This window comes from Sylvia atricapilla, chromosome Z (assembly GCF_009819655.1).
Source record: "Sylvia atricapilla isolate bSylAtr1 chromosome Z, bSylAtr1.pri, whole genome shotgun sequence".
In the NCBI taxonomy this organism is placed as follows: Eukaryota; Metazoa; Chordata; class Aves; order Passeriformes; family Sylviidae; genus Sylvia; species Sylvia atricapilla.
The window spans coordinates 20,829,698-20,849,927 of NC_089174.1; positions in this window are offsets into that span (position 1 = coordinate 20,829,698).

Sequence of the window (20,230 nt, forward strand, 5' to 3'; positions counted from 1 at the left end):
GCTACCGCCACATATCTAATTAGAAACACAGTGCTATCTGTTTGCTGCAGCTACAATACATTTTTCCGTGAACTGTCTAGCCAACATCCCAGCAGTGAGCAAACGACAGCCAGTTTCATTTTGTGTGGCAATCGAAACCATTGAGTTTCAAAGAGCGATTGAAGTTTAATAAAGCGTTTCATTGCTAACCACCAAACGGTGTCAGATTTCCACTGGCAGGTTAAGGCAAAGAAACCTCCTGCCTTTTTTTTTTTTTTTTCCCCAGGACCAACTTAATCAGGGATGTGTCATCAAGAGCCAGCGTTTTTTTTTTTTTTTTTGTTTCAGCTTTGCTGTCACTCCAGAAGTAGCTGGGAATGGCAGGCTGAGTACTGGTGAAGTGAGTGTTTATTCAAATTCTGCATATCCTGGAAGCATCAGGTCAGGCTTCCCAAGACACTGCCATAAACTGAACCTCTTTTGTGAGGGAGTGTTGGAAATTAGTTGTGCACAATGCCAGGAAAGCCAAAGCTGTGGAGGTGACAAGTGCAAGGCCAAATGGTAGAGTTGATCCACTGTCAGGGGAGGCTCTCCATGGAAGCACTGCCCCATTCACAGCCTACCGGCTTTAGGATGGTTTCAGGCAGGGAAAGCAGGGCTAACTTGGAGCCTTATTCACACTTTAAACCCACTTTTTACTACACCATGTGCTCTTAGCACCCCACAGGTTTCTCTCATTAACTCTCTTCAGCACTGCAAATCAGGCTTCCAGGTCTGGGAGGACAGGTCCTCAAACCCGGGCTCACATTACACAGTGAGAGCTTTATTTCATGTAAGTTTACGTGCCCCAAGTCCTCAGCAAAGGGACAAAGCCGTGTTTGTGTATGGAGCTGTTTACAAACAATTCAAACAAAGCTTGAACAGCCGGGCTTGCAAAGCACAAAGGCTTCAGTTCTATACTGATGAAAAATGAAAAAAAAGCCTCAAATCATCCTTGTCTCCACCAAAATAAGTCATCCCCAGAAGCTAATTCAGAGGCTGGGAAAGCTAAGGTCCACTTCAAAGTTGATTCTGGCGTTGCCCAGTGCGTAAATCTTATGAAACATACTGGAAAAAGTCAAGATATGACTCATTCACACAAATCCATCAAGATATTGTGGGAATCTGCTGCTTTAACCCTTTGGGCTAAAAGACTTTCCAAAGAAATTCCATTGAAAGCAAGTCACAAGGGATTGCTTTGGTCCTCCATGTTTTGTTCTTCTTTTCTTTTCTTTATTTCCTTCTTTCTTTCTTGCATTTTCTTCATTGCTTCTGGTCTTGATTTTACTTGGTTTTTTCTTTCTTGACGTTTTGCTTTTCTGCTTGCTCTTTCTCACTTTTATTCATTTTTTCTCTCTCCTCCTCTATTTTGTTCTTCTTTCCTTCCTCCCTTCCTTGAGCCTCAGTGCAATATGAACAAAGAATGGAATCAAGGTTTGGATGCTGATCTGAGGGTGTGGTGTGACTTGGTGGGGGAGCTGAGGCAAATAAAATCAGTGCAGAAATGCACAATGAACAGCAGTGATGGACCAGGAAAATTTAAACATGCCTTGCACCAGACAAAGGATGGAAAAGAGTAGCAACGAAGTGACAATTTCAGCATTATTCTCCTACCTTCTTATATCTTACTCGAGCCAACTGACTGGGAGTTTGTTGTCACAAAATCAAGCTGTAAATGCAAATAATAATTTTTCCTGTCTCCTATCTCTACCACCAGTTCTATGTCACTTACTCTTATTTTTTACCCCTGCAATCCTTCTGTGTTTCTTCACCCCAAAGAAATGCATTTTAAGGACATCAAAGCAATGAAATCTGATAAAAGTGCACTATGAGGTGTCTTCAGCTTTTATGGGGACTGACAAAAAAATATTGATGGAAAGTGACTGAGAGGAAAATTTAACTTTCAAATCTCTTTTCTGGTCCCCAGACAATGTGCTTTCCACAGAAAACAGTATTTTTCCCTGAGAATTTAAGTTTTAGAAGAAAAGACAATTCTGATGACAGCTGAATAGGAGCCATTTTATATTACTTTCCCTCTACCAAAAAGCACGAAAACAGTGTTTTCTGGATATTGTGGCCTGGAACTGGAACTAGGATTCCATTGAAAATGTGAATGCCAAGGAAACCCAAATTCTTGTGAATATTTCTGTAGGCACATTTCAGAACAACATCTTTCATTTATTGGATTTTTGAGAAATTGAACAAGCAAGCATCAAGAAATAAATTCCAACTCCCAAATATTTTTATTAAGATTTTTTTTCAACGATTTTGATATGCTATTGGGAATTTTCTTTTGCGGAATGAAACATGGAGCATCAGACATCTCAATTTCTGTGGTAACCCTTACCTCTGAAATTATGAAAGTCATTGTTATGCCTGTGGGCATGACATCTCTAATATCTGATTTACAGAGAAGTGAAGGCTGGCATCTCACTGGTTCTGCTTTACACTCTGAACCCAATAGGATGAAAAGTCAATTAGTTTTCTGCTCCTGTAAACAAACAACTCTTGCATCACCAGCTTGGTGTACTAATTTGCATTTTTGCTGCATACAGCTGGAGATTGTAACACATTAGGGCTAAATTAATTACTAACTGTAATTAATTTGTCTGAGGGTTAAGGCCCTCCTTCCTGGCATTGGGAGTGACTCCCTCTTCAACTGGAATCTGTCCTCGAAGTCCCAGACCCCTTTCTCACATCAGCACCAAGCCAGCACTGCCTCTTCTCTAACCCCTCTTACCTCCTTGCATCACAAAGACTCAAAATCTCTTTAGGATGAGGTTGAATTCTACTAGAACACTTGGATAATGCCACCGAGAAATGCCTGGAGATTATTTTTTTTCCCCCTCAGCACAAATCAAGAACCTCTTTCACCTTCTTCTTTCTCACCCAGTTGACAAAGTTTTAGAGGGAGAATTTCCCAGAGGAGTTTCTGTGTAATCTGTGATGATGTTTCTTCCTCTCACTTTTGGAACAGAGACTATAGAAGGAGTTTTCTCAGTCTGCCTCTCTCCAAGTACTGCCCAAAGGCTCTGGTTTGAAGGGAGCCCCACTGCCAGCTTATGGTTGGTCTGCAAATACAATGACAGATTTTGCAGACATATTTCAGTCTCTTCCAAAATCTCTGCCTCTTCAAAGACAGTAGGAACCATCCTGCCAGGTTTACTGTGACTCAAACTACCAGACTTGCATTATGAATATGCATGCAAAGCACTGTTGTTGTTCAACTCACACCAATGCTAACAAAATGCTGTCAATGAAATGTTTTGTTGCTGGTGAAGGTAGTAGGAGAAGAGAAAAAGATCTTGGGTTGCTGAACAACTCTTTAATTTACTCAGTTCAAAAGAGTCATCTATGAAATGAACAGATTTTCCATTTTTTCAAGTGGAATTTTTCAGAAATTAAATTATGCATACCGGTAGATGGCTGGTTTAAAAACATAGACTGAAAGAGAACCACGACCCTCTGCAGAAATTAAATCACATGAAAGCTCAACTGCTGAACCATTTGCAAAAGAAAATTGTCATCCTAGGCTGAGAACTTGGACATGAACTTTCTGTGGTTGTAGAGCTCATTAGTGGCAGTCTGGTTCCCAAAATGTCATTATAGGCATAAGGCTATATGAATTGCATTTTGTCTTAACCAGACAATAAAAAATTAATAAAAATTACATCAACTAATAGTAGCAGAGGTTTTTGTCCCTTTTTATCATTGTTAGGAAAGTTTCTTCACCACTAGAAATCTGGTATCTTTTAATAATTTTCATTTTTGTCCATCTGCTGGAAAGACAATATGCCTAATGCCTTTCTGATGTTCCAACAGCTAAATGTACTCAAATTTAGGGGCATCTTTGCTAGCATTAATTTTCCTTTCTAACAATTGTCTAACATTATATATTAGGGCAAAGTCATGATGTAAAAGTACAATCTCCACCCCTCTCAGGCTCATATTTGCAACACATAACCAATGCTACTTCTGCCAGATTTGACTTTTCTTCAACCTCTTTGGGCTGAAAGATTGTTTCTGATAATCTGAAAAAGATAGGCATGATGATACAAAAATTTTCTATGCTGCTACCTCAAATGAGAGTTGCAGACAATATCTGCTCCATTGCTTCTCATTTTATATGACAGGTAGTTAAGAACTCATTATTTGCATGGTGTACTGTGGTCACTTAAAAGGGGGGTTCATAATTGGAATTTACCTTTACTATTACACCCTACTTTGTGACAGAAGACAGCTCTTCACTTAAGCTTCACCTGCAAATGAACACGAGTTTGTATTGTTAAGACAACAGTTTTGGTGGGTTTTTTTTGTTTGTTTGTTTGTTTTTTTGTTTTGTTTTTCTGTTTTTTAGCAATATTACCCAGATATTCCCAGCAGGCTGGAAATTTCTCTCTCTCTCTCTAAAGAGAGAAATTTCAGGGAATGACTGGAGAAACTCACAGAAGATGGCACATGGCTGGTTTCTAAATATGGTACCTGAGATTTGAAATTCAGCCTAGGCAGTTCCTAATCTGCTGACCCTGACACACTGGAAAAGCAGAGCATCCACAGAGTTTTGCAGTGGCTCTGATATTCTTTGTTCACACTGCTGACCAGTGAAGGAGGCAAAGTTTCATTTAGGGAAATTCTCCCTTCCAACTACTTCCATGCATAATTATTCTTCTGAAGCTGCTTTTCTTTGGGATCTGGTTTACACTTCTGATTCTGGAGAATTTAACAGTATAATATGGCCAGAAAAAAACCCCACTCCAATTATAGAATTTCTTCTTTCTTCTGCAGTTATGTGTCAGAAGTGAGATTTTTCCTTTTGAGTTATAGCCATTGAATCTATTTTGAGCTAAGAGCATTACTACACGAGGTTTTGAAAGTGAACAGAATGCATCACAGTGAGCCAGGTCCTGTCTGTTCCTACAGAAAGCACAAGGAAAACATTGACTGGATTGCATTATCTTAAAGCAACATAAGACTGTGGCTAATTGTTTTGAGATATCAGTTCCATGGTATCACACAGTAGAACTTAATGATTCCCATGAGCACAGTACCTTGTAACTATGGAAAGAGCTGGAGACATGACAGGTGACACGCTGTCCTTTGCTGCACTAGGTGTGGAAATAATTACTTTGCCACGCAGAGGACAAACCAGAAATTGTGCAAGAGCAATTAACTAAATGCTGCCTTCAGAAGAATCTGTAGACACACCCTGCCCTCTGTAATGAGATCAAAGAGCTCCAGAAATATGTTTGCCAGGCAGGGCCTCTCCAGAGCATTTTCCTCAGATCACCTGGAATGTGAGTGACATGGCAGAGATGTAGTCTTTGCTGGCATTTCCAAGCTCGCATCTGGGATGTCATGCAGGTCATATTCGTGTCTTTAGAGAAATTAATTAAGCAGCATAAGGAAGCAAGACGAGCAACCTGTTGTTACTCAGTGGATTCAGAACCAAGCAGAACAGCACTTTGTGTTATCTGAATAATCCCGCCTGTCACTTCATTTTTCCCTTTAGTGTCTTTCAAATTTAGTTTGCATTTATTGACCTGTCTTTGTCTGTTTGTTTTAAATTACAAAAGCATTTATAAAATCCTTGACTAATCAGACATTCTTTGTGTCTCAAGACACAGCTGAATCCTTTTCAAAGATTCCCAGCTATTTGCAAATATACAGGTCTGTATCGTGTAAATTTTTATAGGTGCTTCAAATGTAAAGGAATCAGCTTCTCATGTGCAACAGTCACAAAACACACAAAAACCCCACTTCTAGTAGGACAATGTGAATAAAATCCTCCTAAGATTTTACAAGATTTTAGTTAAATATATACTTTATTCCTCTGCAGATTTTATCATTACATGGTGAAAACACTAAGCGCATTATTAAAAGACAATGAGGGTAGTAGTAGGCTTTTCTAATAATTCTAAGGAAAAACAATTGTAATCATCGTTTTAGGCTCTAGGTGTCTATAATCAACCTCACATGATACCCTGGACAGTGATGGTTCTGTTGTGTTGTATCCTTTGGTTACAATTAACAGAGAACTCATAGAGACATAGATGGGTAGGCAAAAATATCATCTTGTGCTACAAGTTCAGGGTTTAATTTTGAGGATATACTATACGAGATTGAAATAACATTAAAAAAAACCATAAACCAACATTATTTTAAAAATGAACCTAATGTTATTAGCACTGGATAAGTTTGACTAAGGGTCCTTTAAACTCAGTTACAGATTCCACTCCTTTACAGTGTCAGCCACAACTCTCTAAATACCTCGGGCCACCCAGGGCTCTCAATTTCCAGTGCATGGGTTAGAATTTTCCTTTCTCATCAGGCACATGCAGCTCTGTTTTCCCTTTGGCTGACACAAATTTAAGTGTTTACAGAAAATCTCCTTCCTGCTTAAAAAAAAAAAAAAAAAAAAGAGAGAGAGAGAGAAAGAGGGGAACTTTTTAACAAAACAAAAATTAATTCCAATCTACACTCCCAAGCTCATTTCCATAGCAGGTCATGTTCATCTGCTGCAAACTGCCTTCTTTTGCCATCAGGAGTGGTCAATAGCATCCTTTTCTTACCTGTCACTCTTATTTTCTTAATTTTCCTTTCACATGTCCACAGATGCATCCAGACTGTTCCAGTCTTAGCCTTTTCCCTCCTCCACAGGTGTGGAATAGTCTCACATTGCAAGCTTCTGGTTCCCTTTCCTAGTGGGAATAGGTGGTGCTGTTGAAGTGCCCATGGACCGAAAATAAATTGAGTGGCAAAATTCTCTAAATTCTCTGTAATTCTCTCTTGCTTTGACAAAACCATAAATGGAAAATGCTATCAGATTTTCTCCTCTGTCTCTGTCTCTAGGAGGGAGATTCTTACCTTCTTAAAATATTCTTGCACAAATGTCAGCAAATTGAGATTTATTTACAATCAATCAGCAACTTCCCATTTAGTACAAAGTGGCTCAACTGCCCATGACATTCAAAGAACTAATTATTTCAGGAGTGAATCATAAGTATTAACCTAACTAACTGCCTTATCAAAGTGTAAATTGGCCAAAGTCACTTTAAAATAATAATGATTACCAAAGCAGATCATCACACTGACATTAGAAAGGGAAAGTGACACTGACAGAAATCGTGTACCCTCCAAAAAAATCGAGTGACTTTTGATGGTGTGCTGATATGAAATGGGACTCAAGATTCTTTAGGACAGACTCATAGAAACAACACAGTTATTAGTATATAATAATGTGACCATGACTCTGGCCTCATCTCCTGTTAGCAAAGTGACACGACTCTCTTGCCAATAAAAAATTATTCGTGTTTTAATTTTAACATTTTTCAACAATCATAGAAGAAAAAGGAAGGCGTGAAATCTTATTTTTGTGCATTCTGTATGAGTGGATCTTAGGTCCTCATAATAAACTGAATTTCTTGTACAGATTTGAAATGAAGATGTTTGTGTTTCCGCGGGCTTTGTTACTTGTTCATAATAAGGTTATCTTATTTTTATTAGAGATACCAAATCCCTGCAAATTTTGACAGAACAAGAGCTTTTGAATACTCCTTATGATTTCACCATGTTTTTATAATAGTGTATCAAAATTCTGCACTCTTCTAAATTAAAACCTTAGTGCCTGCTGATGTCTCATTCAGTGAAGCCTTTACTATGAGGAATGAAAGTGTTCATGACTTACACTCACTGACAGTGTCCTGAATTAGGGAGGATTTTTGTTGTTTTAAGATGTGTGAGATACGGAACTAAGGGCAACAATACACAGATGTTAAACATAGCCTGCAAAAATGTCTATTAACTGAGCTTTGAGTAAAATTAGGAAGACAGCTGTGATCAAAAGTTACTCTGCAACTCATCTTTCCCATTCATATTCCTGCCTTCATTATATTCCATCCTTTGATGTGTGTGGAAACATTTTCCAGCAGATTAAGCAAGATTTGGCTTAAAATCAATGCAATTTAACATGGGGAGCAAAGTGAATTGAGGTGAACCAATATGAGAAGGCTTTGATGAAATTTAAATATGAAGTAAGTAGCTTGAACATTGATCAATCCCTTCTGTTTTGGAGAAAAATAATGAATAAATAAGAATTTTATAAAAGAGAGACAACTAAAACCAAACAAAAACCCCACAACCAAATGAAACTAAAACAGACTTCCCATGAAAAACAACCCAAGCACAGTGGAAAAGATCAAAAACCATCCCTGAGACCAGAGCTAATTTGGGTAATGAGATCAAATTTTAGCCCTTTAACATAGAAGAAAATGACCTTTACTTGTGTAAAGCACTACCTACAGGTGCTACTTGCCCTACATTTACTTTAATCTTCACCTTAATTAGTGCAGATCACTAGAAGAAGGTAAAATTTGTTCTTTGATTTTCAAAAACATCTAACAAAATTGTTAAAGGATCATGCCTTTTTGCAAGCAAATAAGGCTCCCTCGTTTCCTTGCTCTGATTTTCAATTCTTCCAGGGTCAAGAAAGCCACACAGAGTGGTCAGATGCTTAGAGTGGAGTAAAGAGAACAGCTGTGTTAATGAAAAACAAATGGGATACCTTCAATCTGTCAGAGAATTTGATATATATATGTAAGATACGGGCAGGGAAGTTGCTCAAAACTCAGTAATTGCCTTAGGTTTTCTGCTGCCACTAAGAGCAGCATTTCCAAGCATTCTTATGACTGACATGGCCTTTGCAAGGGCTCAGGACAACAATTACAACTCTGACAGTTTCCTGCCAGGTTTTTAATTCAGGTCAAATGAGATTGTAATTTTTTTTTTAATCTGTATTTCCTCCAAAGACAGATAACATTTTTACCAAAGAAACAAGAGATAGAAAGGAGAGAAACTGCAAAAATATACCACACAAGAAATTTCATGTTAGGTTATTTATTAAAAGATACTGGCCATAGCAGTTTAAAAAGAATTTGTTGTTTTTAGCAATTCCAAGTGCTAAGGAATGTGCAGAAAAAGACAGGGTAGTATGGAAATAAAATCTGAAACTTTTCTGACAGCTTAGTCCCTAAGTACCCAAGGAATTTCTGCCTCAAATATCTGCAATCTTGGTCAATCTTCAAGTTTTTACCAGATTTCATGATATATCATCAGACTCACAGAACTTCCTCAGGAAAGTTCTACCTTTCTTTACTTTTTTCTTTAATATGTTTATATTTAGCTACAGCTAAAATTTGAAACATAAAGTTCCTTGGAGATTTTTCCACCTTTCAAGAGTCATCCACATTCCAGAACATATCCAGTAATATTACCAGGTTACATTGCTAAAAATCTTAATTTCTGAAAGTCAAATTTATCTGAAACTCAAGGGCATAAACCCATGCATGTTAATTTAGACAGGGAAAAATTGTGTCTATGTTAAGTTTTATAATCAAAGAATTATGAAAATATCAGTTCACCTGAGTTCTAATACTTTTCTAGCAACAAATAGAAATACAATACAAAGATTTGGGTTATTTTTCAGCTGTATGGAAATGCATGAATGTGTCTTCCACCATACTCACTGCATCAAATAGTTTAATCCTTTTGTTCCCATCTCAAATATAAAAATTTTCAGTTGAACTTTACCCTGTGTTTTGGAAAGTGATCTGTCCTCAGGTGGAAATTCCAGGTGATGGAGATTACAGCTGGTTGGGAAAAAAAGGATCCCTTAGAAGAAATCTCAAATGAAATATCTGAGTCCAGATTTCTTCAGCTGAGATTGAGAACTGCAAGTCTGAAATTACTGTATAGGAGAAAGTTTCAACCAATCTTAAAAACAACAGCATGGAGATTGGGTGTTAAGCACCTAATTTTTAACTGATTTTTTTCCAAAGGAAGACTAATATTAGACATACCTTTAAAGAAAGTTCAGATGTGGGGAAAGGAATGAACATTTTCCAAATGTCTTTCCACAAAATTATCAATCACTGCAAAAAGGAAAACTCTCACTGAAGAAAACCTTGTTTTCTGTAAAAAAAAAATAACCCAAACAACAACTCCCCCCCTGCTTTGACAGGTTGTTTTAGTAGGTAATTATTCTCACTTATAATTTACATTTAAATTTAATTTTTCTATCACCAGCTACCAGACAATCATTCCTCTATTTGCTTCAGAGTCAGGCAACTTCTTCTATCAGGCTCTGTAGGTGCTGTTTCACATTGTAATCAAGTCATATTTAAGGTTCTTTTGTTTTAGCAACTGCAGTTCTAAGTCCAGTCATTTACTAGAGAAAAATAATGAAAAAAAACCAATTCTTCTCTTTAAAGGAGATAAATGTGGTTTTGAGAATTTTAGTCAAGGAATCAGTGAACAATTCACTGAGGTTCTATTGGCACCAATTCCCTACCATTTATGTAGATAATTATCTTCACTTTTAAACCAAGTACCTCTCTGTGTAGAGAATGTAATAATGTAATTCTTAATCTGCACTTAAAATATCTGTTTACACAGTCACCAGAATGATGGTACCATGCTTAGAAGATGAACTAAACCTTTAATTATCCTTAATAAAACAAGAATCTGTTTAAAGAAGACCTCTTGTGGTGTCTCACTGTGCTTTGGAATGAAACAAAAGAGAAAAAGATAATTTTTTTTAAGTAAGTTTGACAGGAAAAACATGTTCAGCAAAGAAGTGCCTCTTATTCACAATGAAAGAGTTTAAATTGTGAACAGACTGTTACTAGTATTTACAGGTTTCATTTTCTGATGTTTCTCATTCTTCTATAAATATTAAAGGTGTCTCCTTTAAATACTATTTCAAACTGGTTGTAAGAAAAGCTTTGTCTCTTGCAACTCATGAGTTAAGGAAAAAACATTTAATTAAACTGTTTCTGGTCTGTTTTTCTTTTTAACTCCTGCTGGGATTACAGAGGAGATAAAAAGTAGAATTCCTTCCTGCAGCATCATTTGTATGCTTTATAGAAATAAAGAACTATACTTGCATAGAACAGGGATACCAAAATTTTTTTGCTTGGCTTGTGTATGCAGCTTTGCCTTCCTGGTTAAATTGTATTTATTTTGATCCATTTTTCTTGATTTTGCTCTTCTGATTTGCTTCTCCTTCCATCCCACTGTGGGTGGGTGGGGTTAGGAGTAAGAAGAGGGCTGGTGAGTTGTTGGTTACTCATGTACGTGATGAGAGAGCTCATGGATATTGCTTTGCCATCCTCTGACTCTGCAATTGGCCTTGTCATTCTTTGTGAGCCCACATAAGAAGCAAACTCCATTAATAACTCAGATTTAACAGCCTAAGTCCTCTCCCTGTGGGATGCTGAGACACCTGACCATGTCAAATTCCTGCTACTCACTCTGACCTGGGCAGGCAGAGGAAACAGCCCTGAGCTGTTTATCTCCTGCACCATGCCATTTGCACAGAGCTGGTCAGAACTGCATCACCAAACAAACGTGGACTGGTTTGTTTCATGGCAGGGTAATCACAAATCTAATTTACCTGGAATCAGAATGTGGAGGGAACTGTGGTGGGCAAGAAAGTTTGCCCTGAAACAATGAAGAAGAAAATGTGTATTGCCTAAGGTTCACAGGAAAACTGAGGTGCAAGTAAGAGAAATAGTTCAGTGCAGGGTGTAAAAGTGTCCAATGGCAGTGCTAGAAGAACAGCTGTGCACACCAAGGACATTGCTTTTCTAAGACATTTTCTGCTCTCTCATATTACCTCACTGTCTTGTTGAAATTCAGCTTGCCCCTTGGGACTCAGAGAGAGCTTGCCTAGGGTAAAGCACTCCAAATGCTAAGAGCATGATCTCTCACTGCGACAGTACCCAGGGAAGCACTAAGGATCAAAATCCCATTTCTTCCCCTTGTGCAACGTCTGTTACATGCCTTTCCCCCTCATCTCTTGTCTGGCTGCTGAAAGTGATGATATCCCACAAACCTAGTATTGCTTTGCTGAATTTGCAGATTCCTGGGTTTGCCTGGGGTGGTGTGTTTTTTTTTTTTTTTTTTTTTTTTTTTTTGTTTTTTTTTTTTTTTTGGTTTGGTTTGGTTTGGTTTTGGTTTTGTGTTTTGTGGTTTTTTTGGGTTTTTTTGTTGTCTCATTTGACTTCTAGCTTTGGAACACTACTAGAAGCCTCACAGCCTGTTTTCTGGAGGACTCTGTTTGAACACATCTCTGGTGTCCCTCCCTCAATTCTTTTAAAGGGCAGCTCATGATAAGGCTGCAATGCCTTCTGCCTCTGGTAGTCTCACCAGTTCTGGAAATGCACTTGTCCTTTCTCATGAGATGATTCAGTATGGGTAATAGATCAGACTCTGTCCTTTCTTACCTTATGCCTAAAAGAATTCCTTGCTCAGCTGCTGAGTGCTGTATTCCTCTATATTTCTCTATATTTTTTTTCCCGGGAGCTAAACCATTCTGATACCATTCCAATTACCTGTGCCCTGGAAGAATTAATGTGTAGAATAGCAAATAATCATTGGTCAATGGAAACTCCTAACAGGGAAGGTAAAAGCTAATTTCTTGTGAATTCATGGCAAGGCAAAGAACAAAAATGACCTGGAAGTCTGGCCAAGTGGCTGCAAATAGATGAAGTCTTGCAGGTTTTGAAGTCACTTTAGATTTTGTTTATCTCTTCTTTCTAGCCTTTTGATTTGGTTTTAATTTTTTTTGCTATTGATTTTTAAAAACTTATTATTTTTATTAATTATACACGAATTCACGCATTATACTTACCTATTCACTTTTCTGAATCAAGAAAAATCTTTAAGAAAAGAAAGATTCTTCCCTTCCCTTCCCTTCCCTTCCCTTCCCTTCCCTTCCCTTCCCTTCCCTTCCCTTCCCTTCCCTTCCCTTCCCTTCCCTTCCCTTCCCTTCCCTTCCCTTCCCTTCCCTTCCCTTCCCTTCCCTTCCCTTCCCTTCCCTTCCCTTCCCATTTCTCAACTGCAGCAAAAAACTTTGGGTTTTTTTCTTATTATTTTTTTTACTTTTCATTCACTTTCTTCCCTCTTCACTTTTCCCTTTTCTGTATTTTGTGTGTAATAGATCCCCAGAAAGCCCAGCATATTTTACAATAACTGCTAATAAGTACATATTTTTGTAAAGACAGAACAAAAGGGATTAGTATTGATTGTAAACTTCAAAACACTGGTGATGATTTTTCCTGTATTTACTTACTCTGATACTTGCCTCCAAAGAGAAATTAGTAGATGGAGTAGGAATGAGCAAGAAGTAAGACAATTTTCTCCCAACTGCAAAAAGACTTGTTGTCAACACATTTAAATTCTGTCCATGCTTGTATACCTTAGAGCAGACATGAATTACTTTATTTTTTTGCTTCGTAAGCAAAAAATATGTACCAAGGTAAATCATGAATGACAGTGGCTAAACGGGTTTAAATCAAGTGAAAAAAACATAATGGATATGAATAAACAAAGCTTTTATATGCTAGGGGAAGCTGGGGAATGGAAGAGCCATCCAAAATAAAAGCAGCTATGCTATGGTTTGAGCCATAATGAACTGCATGGCATTTTTCAGCATCATGTCAGTTCTTCCTCTGAAATTCCTCTCCTGCTTCCAGGCCATTACAGCTGTGGCATACTGTAAACCTTCTAAAAAGAAGAAAATACAGGAAAAAGTGGAAAATTAGAACATGCTGCACAGCATGTTTTAAGACTGGCACAGCCCTAATCCACTTGCTGGGCTCAAACTGGTGTCAGAGAAAGTTGATCCAAGTGAAGTTTTTGCAGAGCTGATGTAGGCACACAGAACCAGGTGATGTGGAATCCTGGGGGAGCCCCACCCACAAATAACAGAATAGAGACGCTGCAGAAAATCTTAGCTGCTGGTCAGAATATGACACAGCTCCTATTGTTGCTCAGGATTTTGTAGCCCACAGCTTAAAACCCACACAAACACACTGTAAATTTCATAGGTGGTGTGATGATATCCAAGAGCTGAGCATCCTTGTGAGACCCTAACACAACTCACCCCCAAACACTGGGCTAAAAATGTTGGCTTGCAGCCTACAGAAATGAAATGCTAACAACTTGACTTGAAATTGCATGCTGTGTCAGTAACATGGTTGAGAAGAAAACACAGTTTATCAAATTCCAGATGCCAAGAAAAAGAAATGCCTCCGAAAGAGACATAATAGATAGGGCAAGCATGCGCCCAAGCAAATTCTGTGATAATGATGCCTGAAAAATCTCCAGCTGTTTATGTGAAGCATGCTGAGGGCTGAAAAACCTTCATGAAAGGCCAGATAAAGTGCTTCACAGAGCACTTGATATTCCCTAAACCAGGCTGTTAGCAAGACCTTGCTTGAAATTATGAGGGTTCCTAAACTACTCTAGATCTGTTCACCTCAGGGAGGTTTCATTTTAGGTAAAAAGCAATACAAATATTCTCAACAATCCTCAGTAATCTTTTTGGACTTTCCAAGCCTTCTGCATAAAGTGTTGTGGTGGTGGGTTTTTTTTTGTGTGTGTGTGTGGTTTTTTTTTTTTTTTTTAACCTGTGTGGGGAAAAAAATATAGAAAGAAGAGCTCATGCAAAAAATGGCCGAAAGATACAGCTCAGTTGATGGACATTAAGCTCTTACAAGGAGCAGCACTGGCAGAATTCCTACAGCTGCAAGGGACCACTGTGTGTGATTTAATCTGGATCATGATAAACTGGTTTTACTTTGGAGTGATGGAGAAGTTTCATGTGCCAGGGTAGCCTAAGGGCTGTGGTGCTTGAAAGAGGGGAAAAAAGAAAAAAAATATCAACTGCATAGAGAGGCCCATGACAGGTTTGGAGCTTGCAAAGTTTTTTGTTCAAGAGTTTGTGTTCTGCACAGACCTAGAGACAAAAACTGAGTCTGTCTTAAAGACACCTTTCCATCTTCAGAAGTCTGGGTGCATCCAGCTTGAAAGTCATGCAGGAGTACACATTAACCTGGGTGCATTAGACTACACTGTGAACAAAAGGCATGCTGTAAATCCTGTGCTCTGTTTTAACACAGCTAATTTAGTCTTAGCGCTGGTTTGGCTGAGGCTATGGAGAAGTTTATAAATAGGCATAACCATTCCCCCAAGAGTTAATAAAAAAAATTAATAAAAAAATTAAAAAAAGAAGAAAAATAGTGTGCATTTATGTACATATATTTGTATTTCTATTTAGTAATACATATATCTACAGTTACATTCCTGAGCCTTCCTGTTCTTGACCCATTGTTTGTTCTTCAAACCATCTTCTGGGAAGATGAAAAAATAAACTTCCCCTGAAAAATTATAGACAGCTTAAGAAATATATTTGTATCCTGAAAAAAATTCTCATGCTTTCCAAAGTTTCATTGATGAACACAGAAAATTTACACTTTGTGCTTTGAGGTTACAGCTGCCTTGACTGATTTTTTCACACTACATACACAGAAAGCATATATATTTTTGTTCAATAAATTATTTGGTCTTAAAAGTATTCCAAAAGATATCCTTTGTTGCTTTTAGGGACATGAAAGAACCACATTTAGTCAGATTGAGAGGTAAGCAAAGAAAAAGAAGGATAGTTTATTATGATTTGGGGTTTAAATAGGATTTGGGATTTGATCAAGGATTGGGAGATGAGAGGAACAACTCTCTGACCCCAGTGGTCAATTTAGCAGTCCATCACAGAGAAAAATATGAAAATAATCTACTTTGTTTATGTTAAATGTGTGAGAAACTCCAGTCCAAAATTTGTAAAGATCAGAAGGCTAAAGAATCAGGGTGATATCTCACCCTTTTTGCATCAGGAAAAAAGAAAAAGGAAAAAAGCAAAATGAACAATGTTCGGTCTTGTGGAGGGACCATTGGAGTGAACATTCGTGTTTGTCTGCATCTGAATCATCACTCCATAGTTTGTCCATTTGCTGCCTTTTATTTGGTCACAGTCTCCAGCTTTCAAAATGACAGGGTTATCAGAATTCTGCAGCACCCTACGGTGCTTGATGGCGTACAAAGCTTTTGCGAATTGACTGTGCGGGGTTTCACCCTGCATTCCCTGTTTTTCTTTTGAAGAACTCAGGGTTTTTTTGTGGTTTTGTTGGTTTTTTGGTTTTTTTTGAAGAACCCAGGCCTCAGTGGCACAACACAGGGTCTTCAGTAAATGAAACCAAGCAGCATAGCTGACTTCCTTTAAAACTGAACGACCAAACCGCTGTGCCATGCCGGCCACAGAAGGAGAATCCATGACTAAATTGAAAGGTTCCTGGGAGAACTTCGGAAATGCCATGACGGCAGCCCTCAGTTCAACCAATTGGGCTGACCCTCATGACCTTCCAAAACTTGCCACTCAGATCCATCCCTCCAAGTAACAATGGCCTGTCTTCTCCTTCCTGAAATGTCAGTAAAGATGGTGGGTCCTTGCATTGGCTTCTGACTATTTTTGGGCTGTAAAAATTTTTTAAAGAATTTTGCCACTTGCAATAGCTCATGGCTGGGCAGATGACAAGCTACCTGCCCTGAAAAATTTTCCAGAGCCATTTGGCAGAGAAACACTACTTGTAAAGCTCCAGTCAAATTTCTCTCGTAGTACCGAGAGTATGAATTTTATGAATCTGCACCCACCAGTTGCAAGCACTGTTGCCTGCATTTAATTATCAATCAAGCCACGAGCTCAAACAAAGTGATCGTCTTTTGCAGTTAAAATGGAGCAATTAGCTCAAACAACAATTGCTGTCTTTTGCAGCTGATGGGGCAGGAAGACCCAGTCCAAGATGTGTAAGGGATTGGACCATTCATCATTCCATCAGCCAATGATACCTGTAGAATGCAAATGAATCACAAAAAACAATCTTTCAGATTCACAATGAGGATCAGCCAATCTGTGGGAAGCATGGTGGTTGACGGCACACCAGCCAGCAACATCCCCATGCTGTCCACCACGGCATTAACTTTTTGGAGGCCTTGTAACAACCTCCATTTCCCAGACTTCTTTTCAATGCAGGAAACAGGAGTGTTCCAGGGACTGGTAGAAGGCTTCATATGATCCTGGTCCAGCAGCTCCTGAACCAAGTCGTGAAGGGTGACTCATTTGTCTTGAGAGATAGTCATTTCGAGAGGCCAAGCAGCAACGGAGAGAATCGAATGTCCACTCCAGAGACAGACAGGGTTCAGATCGTCTCAGAACAGCCTTTGGTCAGGACAGCAGTCCACTGAACTTGAGGCAGCCCGGTAGTTTCAGAGCAGCCGCCTCCTCGCCACTGGCTCTCTGTCCTGTGAACAGGAGACTCAAGAACTACAAATTGATCAATTGATGCCTCTAGGGAGGCGCCGGCGTCCCCGTGGCCATGTCCCCGCCGGCGCCAAAGGCGCACGCCGCGGGGCCGGCAACCACCGCAGCCCCGCGTTCCCTGGGAAGCGGCGGGGTCGGACTCGCCGGCTCCGGGGCGCTCCAGCCACAGCCAAACCCGTGCTCGCCGGCAGCGCAGGAGCGCTAGCCAAAGCACCCGGCTACCACCTCGCCTCCAGCCGCCACACGCGGAGGCGGCGGCACACAGAGCGGGCTCGGCCCGGGCCCTCCTCCCTCCGGCGCGGGGCGGGAACGGGAACGGAGCGCCGGGAGGGGCGCGGCTTGCGGGGCCGGCAGCGCCCCTCGCCACCGCCAGGGGCTCGGCAGGCAGCGGGAGGGTGAGAAGCCGCGGGTAGGGCAGCCGGGGACGTGGGGCCGCCCTAGTCCCCCCCGCCGCCAGCCGTGTCACAGACCGCACGGGGCGGCACCGGCGCAGCGGAGGAAGGGCCCGGCACCGCGGCCGGCAGCGCCCCGCGCGGGGCGGAACGCACTGCCCGTCCCTCGGGTCCCCCGCCAGCCGCGCAGGCACGGAGGCACCGAGGAAGGCCTGGCCGCGCCGGCGGGAACTCGGTGGCAGCCCCCCCATCGGGAAGACTCAGCTCCGCAGCCTCCCCCAGCGCCGGGAGAGCGCACAGGGGCGGAGAGCCGCCCCCGCTCCTCCGCCTCCTGGGCGCAGGCACGGCCGGGATGGGTGGGCCCGGCCCGGCCGCCGCGGCCGGCTCCCCGGAAGCCCGCGGGGGCAGCAGCGTGCTGGGCGCGGGTGCAGCCGGCGTTGCCGCCGCCGCTGGCTCTGCGGGACCCCCAGGCCCCCGGCCACCCGCCCATCGGCTGGGACCGGCTGGCCGGGGACCCCTTCCTCCCCCCCGGGGAACCGAGGTCGCTGCCAGGGACAGAAATAGCCTCCAGGGCAGCGTCCCGCGGAAAGAGGGAAGGCTCCGCCTCACAGTACGACTCGGAGCCCGTTTCAGCCGCTGAGAGGGGCGCTTCTTCTCCCCCCCCCAGCCTCCGAGTTGGAAGACCAGGAGAGACCCGGGCTCCCACGGGAGCTACCGAGCTCTCATAACTACTTAAAATATCACAGCATTGTTTCCTGAGCTCCTCTAACTCCACCAGGTCTGCGTGGTAACCTGCAACAAAAGCCCGGATGAGGAAGGCGCCAAACTGGCCCCAGGCATTCCGTGAACTGGCTTTCGAGACGTCAGGGGAAAAACCGTAGTGCTTCCCACAAAACAAACGCCTAATCATCCTCAGAAACAAACCTTCTGCTCCAGCCAGACTTGCCAAAGGTTCAGGACCAAAGCATCAGCCTCAGAAAATTTAAGAGGCATCATTTTTTTGCAAAATGCTACCTACAAATCCCTGTTCCCTCAAAACAGGCTCATCGACTCCACACACTGCAATCCCCACAGTCAGAGGTCACCAGATGTCGCTGTTAGAGACACGAAAGAACCACACTCACTCAGGTTGAGGGGTGAGCAAAGAAAAAGGACAGTTTATTATGATTTGGGATTTGATCAAAGATTGGGAGATGAGAGGAACACCTCTCTGATCCCAGTGGTGAATTCAGCAGTCCATCAGAGAGAAAAATACGAAAATAATCTACTTTGTTTATGTTAAATGTGTGAGAAACTCCAGTCCAAGAATTGTAAAGATCAGAAGGCTAAAGAATCAGGGTGACAATCCTTATCATCCCACAATATACTTTAGAATACCAAAGTGCCCTACTGTGACTGCTGTTAGGTGCACAAAAGAACGAAGGAGGCAGCAGGAGGTCAAGCAGGAAAACTCTCTATTTTTCTGACTCCATGTATATACAATTTTACAAACAGGCCAAGATTGGCTGTACAGGTAGGTACCTTTTAGACCTCGTTGGTAAATGTCACCAATGTGAAAAATGATATTCACTTTTTAAGTTAATGTTAAGAAATATTACATAAAAGATCTGACAATTAGGAGATTAAAAAAAGCAAAATACGGCTGCCCGGGTAACTTGGCATTCAGCCAAATCCACACCCTGCTATTTCAGAGACTTTCTTTAAATACCCTTTCTATTGTATCAGTCTGTTGAATATTCATATTTTTCCATAAACTAGTTTCCATATTCCCGGGACTGTTTTGCTTGGCCCCTCCTTGGGTCCGCCTTTTTAGAGCTGCGTGTTTCTTGGCTGTGTCTTCATTATCACCTCCAGATTGAGCCTTGGTCTGTGCTTTCTTCAAATGGCAGATGCTGATAGTTGGTGTATCAATAGCAGATTCTTCTTTACATGTTCACTGGATGTTATCGCAGCCAAACAGACAGTTTAAGCACTCTATATCACCACTACCACTATGCCTAATTTTCTTTACTGACAGCAGAAATAAAAACTTATATCCTTACTACGAAGTTATTAATCATATAGCACACATCTTGTGAAAAGCCAACTTGATAACAGGCATTTATAAAAACCAACAATCATCCTCCTCCCAGAGGAGAGGAATGTAAACATGAGATTATTTTCTAAAAACATACATAGTTTACTTGAAGCTGCGTGAGAACAAAATACAAACAGTGAAAAGCAGGCGAACTTGAGGCAACACCCTACCAGATTTTTTTTTAAATTATCATGGTCTAACATAAACACAAAAGTTGTGTATTATAGTATTTCTATGCACAGAGGAACAAGTGGGTAATATTTAGCTACGCAAATAAGTGATTTCAATTAAATAGGCTACCATGTCTCTTCTCTTTATATTTATGTATGTATATATACATATTTATATACATAAATACAACCACACACGTATAAATATACATACATATATATGCATATATATGTACACACATACACACAGATACACACACATATATGCAGGCACACATACATACATACATACATACATACATATATATATATATATACACATTTAAAAAAAACCCCAACCCTCCCAGTGGAATAAAATAAAATA